This window comes from Saccopteryx leptura, chromosome 6, assembly GCF_036850995.1.
Source record: "Saccopteryx leptura isolate mSacLep1 chromosome 6, mSacLep1_pri_phased_curated, whole genome shotgun sequence".
NCBI lineage: Eukaryota > Metazoa > Chordata > Mammalia > Chiroptera > Emballonuridae > Saccopteryx > Saccopteryx leptura.
Window position 1 is genome coordinate 2,595,663 of NC_089508.1, and position 7,410 is coordinate 2,603,072.

The window sequence follows — 7,410 nt, forward strand, 5'->3', positions numbered from 1 at the left end:
TGTTGTCACCTGGTTAAAAGAGTCTAGGGGACACAACTGTTGTTCATTTATTTACATGTTTATTTGTCGGAGGCCCACCCTGTGCCAGGCAGCAGGGGAGGCACGGGGAGGGGGGCGCAGGAGAGAGGATCCGGAGGGAGACAGCCTGGGCTCTGCCCACATAAGCGGAGGCCTCGTCCCCTGGGCGGGGCAGTCACCTCCCTGGGTGACCGCTGAGCCTCTGTCCACATGACCGGAGGGTTAGATTCTAGTTTGCACCCAGATGCAGCCGGACCCTGTGCTGACAGGTCCTGTTTCATCTAAACGTAAAGTTCCGGCCACGGTGAGGAGCTGGGTCCGCGCAGGTGGCCCTGTCATGTGTCCTGTCACATCCCGCCAGGGTGGACACCCCGCCAGGCCAGGGCTGATGTTCCGACCACCGAGGCCAGGCTTTGGGGAGGCACTGAGCACATGCTGGGATGCTGCTTTCTTCTTCAGATAAAGTTCTTGTGGACCCAGAACGGGTGTTCTCAGCAGACGGGCCTGCCTTTCACAGGCCAGCGCTGGCTGTGGGGCCCTCTACCCAGCGGACGGTGTTGGGTGCTGGTGTGTGTCGTAGCAGGTGCAGCAGTGAAGGAACACACAAGCAGCTGCCCCCTCGGGCCTGTCCATTTAGGGTCTCTCCACCTTTGTGTTGATCCTTCCACCTGCCACCCAGCACCAAACTGGATGATTTTGTTTTTAAATGTTTATTTTATTGGTTTTAGAAAGAGAAAGGGAGAGAGTGAGAGAGAGGACTGTGTGTTTCCGTATGTGCCCTGACCAGGATTGAACCAGCAACCTCTGTGCTTCTGAATGATGCTCCAACCAACCAAGCTATGGGCCAAACTGGATATTTTTATGGCAAAAGTCATTGGATATGGGTGCTGGGGGGACAAGAAGGGAGTCCAGGGGAACTTATAAATCCCAAACATCGCCTGACCTGTGGTGGCGCTGTGGATAAAGTGTCAACCTGGATACGCTGAGGTTGCTGGTTCAAAACCCTGGGCTTGCCTGGTCAAGGCACATATGGGAGTTGATGCTTTCTGCTCCTCCCTCCTTCTCTCTCTCTCTCTCTCTCCCCTCTCTATAATGAATAAATAAAATCTTTATAAATCCCAAACATCTGGATACAAACCACCTCTGGACACCTACCAACCTCATCCATCCATCTCACCCCCTCCTCCAGCAGCTCTGTCTGTACTTTTCCACCCAAGGACTGACTCAGGACAAAGTGAAGACAGCCATCACTGCAAATCAATAGCCAAGTAGTTACAAATGCAGCTTGAAACATCCTGAACATTTTTGGAACACTGATCATTTTCAATGGCATGAAAGGAAAGAAATGACTTTCCTGGAAGACCAATGAGGTGAACAGAATTTATGGGTTGGGCCACTGCCCAGTAAGGCTGCCCCCACCATGTAGGTGGGCACAGAAACCTAGGGGCACAAGGTGGCTGGGAGCATCTTCTCATTCACTGCTCCACTCAGTGCCCAGAACAGGGCCCAGTATGTGGTGAGTGCTTGTGAGCATATGTTCAGTAAGTAAATAAGCAAGGGCCCGAACAGAATGCTATCATGGGCTGCGAGGCTCCCATTCTCGGTCTACAGTGGCACTGGGGACTGAGACGGCTTAGGTGCCAGAGCTGAGGCTGGGAGCCAGTGCTTCACACACTACAGCGTAGAGCAGGGGTCCCCAAACTTTTTACACAGGGGGCCAGTTCACTGTCCCTCAGACCATTGGAGGGCCGGACTAAAAAAAAAACTATGAACAAATCCCTATGCACACTGCACATATCTTATTTTAAAGTAAAAAAACAAAATGGGAACGAATACAATATTTAAAATAAAGAACAAGTAAATTTAAATCAACAAACTGACCAGTATTTCAATGGGAACTATGCTCCTCTCACTGACCACCAATGAAAGAGGTGCCCTTTCCGGAAGGAAGTGTGGCGGGAGCCGGATAAATAGCCTCAGGGGGGCGCATGTGGCCCGCGGGCCGTAGTTTGGGGACCCCTGGCGTAGAGGAACCTGGGGGCATCATGCTGAGAGAGCTAAGCCTGTCACACAAGGACAAGTCCTGTGTGATTCCACCTCTACGCGGTCCCTGGAGCAGTCTGATTCAGACACAGGGAGTGGAATGGTGGCGCTGGGGGAGGGAGCACAGAAAGTCAGTGTTCAGTGGGGACAGTGGTTCAGCCTGGGGAAATGGAACCGTTCTGGAGACGATGGTGGTCCTGGCTGCACAACAGTGTGAATGTCCTTAACACCACCCAGATGCGCACTGAGAAATGGTTGATGTTACGGATCGTTTCACTTACACACACACACACAATTCGTCTTCAGTCCGCCAGGCCTCTGGACCTTGTCGTGTCTTTAAGGTGAGGCTTTCCAAGGGCGGCGGTCACCCTGCCTAAGGGGTCCGGCTTCCTAAGAAGGACGCCTCCCAGCAAGGTGTGGCGGGCACATCCAGCTGTCCCCCAGCACCCACTCCTCCTACTTCCTTTGCAGTGGACGGCACCCTGCCTGCAACTCTACACTCAGACACAGGGGTGCTCCCAGAAGAGGCGAGCGAAGGGGCCACGGGGCCTGGGCTGTGAGCCCCTTGCTGCCACCACAGGCCGCCTCCCTTTCTGCATGCTCAGAGGGCACTTCCCGGAGCCACTCACCCGCTCCAGTGGGGTGGGGAGTCCCCTAAACAGTGTGGCCCCTGGCGAGCTCCTCTTGCTGAGGAGGGTGCTCCAGGGCAGGAGATCCTGGCAAGTTTCTCACTGCACCTGAGGCTGGGAGAGGTCAGGACAGGCGCGAGGCGTGGGAGGCGCCCTCTACAGGGCCGAGGGGAGCTGCGGAGGGGCGGGGCCTGACTAGGGCTTGCGTGGTCGTCTGGACGTCTCCACGTGAAATCCCGTGTTTTAAAATTTGGCTGTCCGTCTCACGGTGCTGTTTCTTTTCTTTGCGACACGACGAGGAAGAAATTATTTTTTTTATTAACTAGCACTTCAATACTATTGCACGTTTCCAGTGGTGATGCTTTTGCAGTTGAAAGGTAAGAGGAGGAGCAACACTATGTCATCCGCGTCATCGCCTGTGCCCAGCAGAGCAGGCACCCAGCCTGGGCGGGACGAATGGATGCTGACAGATGTTTAACTCTCCCACTCCTTTCAGCATACTTCTGGCCGGGGGTGGGGATGGATGGGGGTGGGGAGGCATAGGCCTGGGAGGGGGCTGCCCATGAGAAGCACCCCCCCCCCCCGGGCCATTGCTTCTCCAACAGGCTCCCTGGCTACGGGATGATGACCCACTGATCCTCAGAAAACACAATGATAAAGACACCTTGGGAAGAAACGAACGTGAATGTGCCAGAGCACACATTCAGAAGGCATGTGAGTTGCTAAAAGCAATTACTTTGAAATAAACCACTCTGCAGCGTGACCGAGTCAGAGAGGGAATCTAGCAGGCCAGCAACGCCCAGGGAGAGGGAGAGCTCGGACAAGCCATTCTGCCTCCCAGCGGAAAACCGGTTCTCCCTAAGGAAGGGTGTTCCTTTGCAGCCTGCTCCTTGCTGCCCCGTTCTGATCTTGTAACCTGCGGCGTGGTTAAACAATGCCAGCAGGCTATGGTGACTTGTGTCTTCTTTTCCTGCTTTTGAAACAGAAAACAAGTAATGCCAATAGGGGGAAAAAATCCAACACAAGCCCCGACCAGATAGCTCACCCAGCCACAAAGGTTGCTGGTTCAATCCTGGGTTGGGGCACATACAGGAATCAGATTGATATTCCTGTCTTTCTCTGTCCCCGCCTCTCTCTCTCTAAAATCAATTTTAAAAAAGAAAACCGGCCCTGGCCGGTTGGCTCAGCGGTAGAGCGTCGAAGTCCCGGGTTCGATTCCTGGCCAGGGCACACAGGAGAGGCGCCCATCTGCTTCTCCACCCCTCCCCCTCTCCTTCCTCTCTGTCTCTCTCTTCCCCTCCCGCAGCAGAGGCTCCATTGGAGCAAAAAATGGCCCAGGCGCTGGGGATGGCTCCTTGGCCTCTGCCACAGGCGCTAGAATGGCTCTGGTCGCCACAGAGTGACGCCCCGGATGGGCAGAGCATCGCCCCCTGGTGGGCGTGCCGGGTGGATCCCGGTCGGGCGCATACGGGAGTCTGACTGCCGCCCCGTTTCCAGCTTCGGAAAAAATACAAAAAAAATTAAAAAAAAAAAAAGGAAAGGAAAACCTATCGTATAATTTCCCACAAGTTCTGGTATTTACCCATAATCAGAAGTCTGCAATAGTCCTGTGAGTTTGCAGAACAGATGTTGGTGGTGCGGGGCTCTGCTCTGATGTGGAAATCTCTGGACATGGACAGCTGCTGCTCTCGCAAAGGAAGGGCCCGAGCTCTGCCCTTGGAGGGACAGAGGATTCGAACTTGCCAAGCCAATGCCGAAGGAGCCAGAGGCCAGAGCACAACGCCCCTTTGCAACCAGAGATGCAACTTTGTTTTCTTTGGAGAGGTAGGTGTGAAGTTGCCAGCCGGAGCCAGTGTGGACATCTGGGGAGGGTAACAGGAGAGACCTCCACTACTCCATCCATAATTCCTGAAGGTCCACTGTGCCCGGCAGCTAAAGGGCACAGACTTACTCTCCTGGCTGGCCCTGGGGATCTGCTCTGACTCACAACTGGACAGGGTTTCAGCCGACTTCGCCCTCTGGAGGCCTTGTGTGCTCAGAAAGCAGCCCCTCTGGACCAGGTTATCAGTCTCTGCCATTTCAGCATCGGGAGGAGCTGGTGCCTAAAACACCGTGTGGACCTGGCCAGGGGCTCTGCAGATGTGCGCTGTGACAACCAGGAGAGCGGAGGCCTGAGACAGTCTGCCCCACCATGCGACTCCGGTGCGATTGTAAGGACGCCTCCTGTCCTCCCAGAGGCAGACTTTTGCAACAGGGTATTAGGATGAAAACAAAACAAGGAAAGACATAGCGATCAGGCGCGTTGTCAGTGACCCGAGCCAGCCCGGCCCGAAGTCCCCACTGCACTTCCGATGGCCACACCTGGATTCTTCTTTTTCAGGTGAATATGAGCAATTAAAAAAAAATGCTGGCCCTGGCCGGTTGGCTCGGCGGTGGGGCGTCGGCCTGGCGTGCGGGGGGACCCGGGTTCGATTCCTGGCCAGGGCACATGGGGGAGGCGCCCATTTGCTTCTCCACCCCCCCCCTCCTTCCTCTCTGTCTCTCTCTTCCCCTCCCGCAGCCGCGGCTCCATTGGAGCGGGGATGGCCCGGGCGCTGGGGATGGCTCCTTGGCCTCTGCCCCAGGCGCTAGAGTGGCTCTGGTAGCAGCGGAGTGACGCCCCGGGGGGGGGGGGCAGAGCATCGCCCCCTGGTGGCCAGGGCGTCGCCCCTGGTGGGCGTGCCGGGTGGATCCCGGTCGGGTGCATGCGGGAGTCTGTCTGGCTGTCTCTCCCCGTTTCCAGCTTCAGAAGGGTACAAAAAAAAAAAAAAGGCAAATAAAAAAAAAAAATGCTGTCCACAGACAGCACCCAACATATGGAGGAAGAAAGAGACTCAATTTTATTTTACTTTTTAATTCAGAAAACAGAAGCATTACATTTTATCACAGACATTTTCTGGGAAGAACAGTATAAAATACATCATTGGGATAACCTTTATTGTGTAAGTATTTAATTCTTTATTAATTTTTAGAGAGGAGAAAGAAAGAGGAAAGGAAGGAAAAGCAGAAAGCATCAAATCATAGCAGTTGCTTCCTGTATGTACCTTGAACAGGCAGGCCCAGGGTTTTGAACTGGCAACCTCAGCATTCCAGGTTGACCCTTTATGCACTGCGCCCCGCAGGTCAGGCTATTGTGTAATTATTTAGAAGTTCACAGCCCTGGCCAGAAGGCTCCGCTGGTTAAAGTGTCTTCCTGAAATAGAAAGGTTGTGGGTTCGATTCCAGTCAGGGCACTTACAGGCACAGATCAATGTTTCTGTCTGTTTCTGTCTCTCTCCCTTCCTCTCTCTAAAATCAATTAAAAAAATAAAGTCCACAAAAATACTTTACTCTAATATGGCTGTGACACAACACCATGCTAAAACAACCTAACACTTGTTTGAGCATCCAAATTTTAGGATCAAATAACCTTAGTTACCATTTATTTGCATTTATCTGTTACTTAAGGTAACACTGTCCACAATCATTTAACCTTAAATGTTGAAGAATCTAAGAAAGAGGAAAACAGGACCGTCGCTCACAGTCAAGTTAAACTCAGACTTGATACCACTGGAAGCTGCTGGGGATTCCACCATCACTTTACCCAGGAAGATGACCGGTCGATCGCTAGATGACCTTCAACTTGGTCGCTGAATTTGAGGGGCTGGGAGGAGGGATTACAAACTAGAAAAGAACTCACGCCTTCTGGGCTTGCCCACAAGGGACAGAGGATCCCCACCCGGGACACTGACCCTGCCAGTTATCACTTTTTCCTTGGCGTCACACACATGGGTGACAGGTGGAGAACCTGCGGCTAGCAGCAGCCGTGGAGCCAGAGACACGGTGTCATGTCTGTGCGCCGTGCTCCACGTTGTCTGGTGCACGCACTCCACCCTCTGGTTAACAGGCCAGGGGCAAACCTGAGCCAGGCCAGGGTGTCTCTAGGAAACACGCCCTCGGCCACAGCGGCCCGCATGAACACCCTCCATCTGCACAGCCTTTCAACAACCCACAGGGCTTGGAGGGTTTCTCTTGGGCGTCACCTTCGGTGGCAGGAGTTTATAAGCCATAGGGAAAAAATCCAGTCTTACAACTCCATTGCCTCGTTTTGGAATAAAAATGGTTTGTCAAGGGGCTTTTGGTTGACCCCACACATCTATGGGAGACCACACTGACTGACGTGGCCCAACTGCTGAGGCAAGTGTCCCCTCCCCGCAGGCCGCATGGCTCCAGGATGCAGTACAAAGAACCTTGTCATTTCCTAACCATAGAACCTTGTTCAAACACGCTGATTTTAAAAGAACTTAAATGGAGGGGTGGGATCCGGTGCCTGGGCCTTGCTGGCGCTCATGGAGAAAAGCTCTCCACGGTCCCTCCACTGTGGCCTGGACACTGACAGAGGCACTGCCCGTTTCCATATCTGTCCCCACAGCGGCCCAAGGCAGCTGCGTTTCCAGAACGTAGGCCCAGTCCCTGGTGACACTTCAGCTTCCAAATCATTCCTGTCCAAGGAATCAGACTTCTCAGGTGATGTTTTATTAACAGTTTCACATTCTTCTAGTTCAAATGAATTCAAATATACAACAGAACACGCACATGGTACTCAGGTTTTATTTTTAAGTTCACTTCTGTGACCAAGAGCCAGCTGGGAGTCCATAGTTAGGACAGAGCTATGTGGCGGCTCCTGGCAAACCAAGGCCAG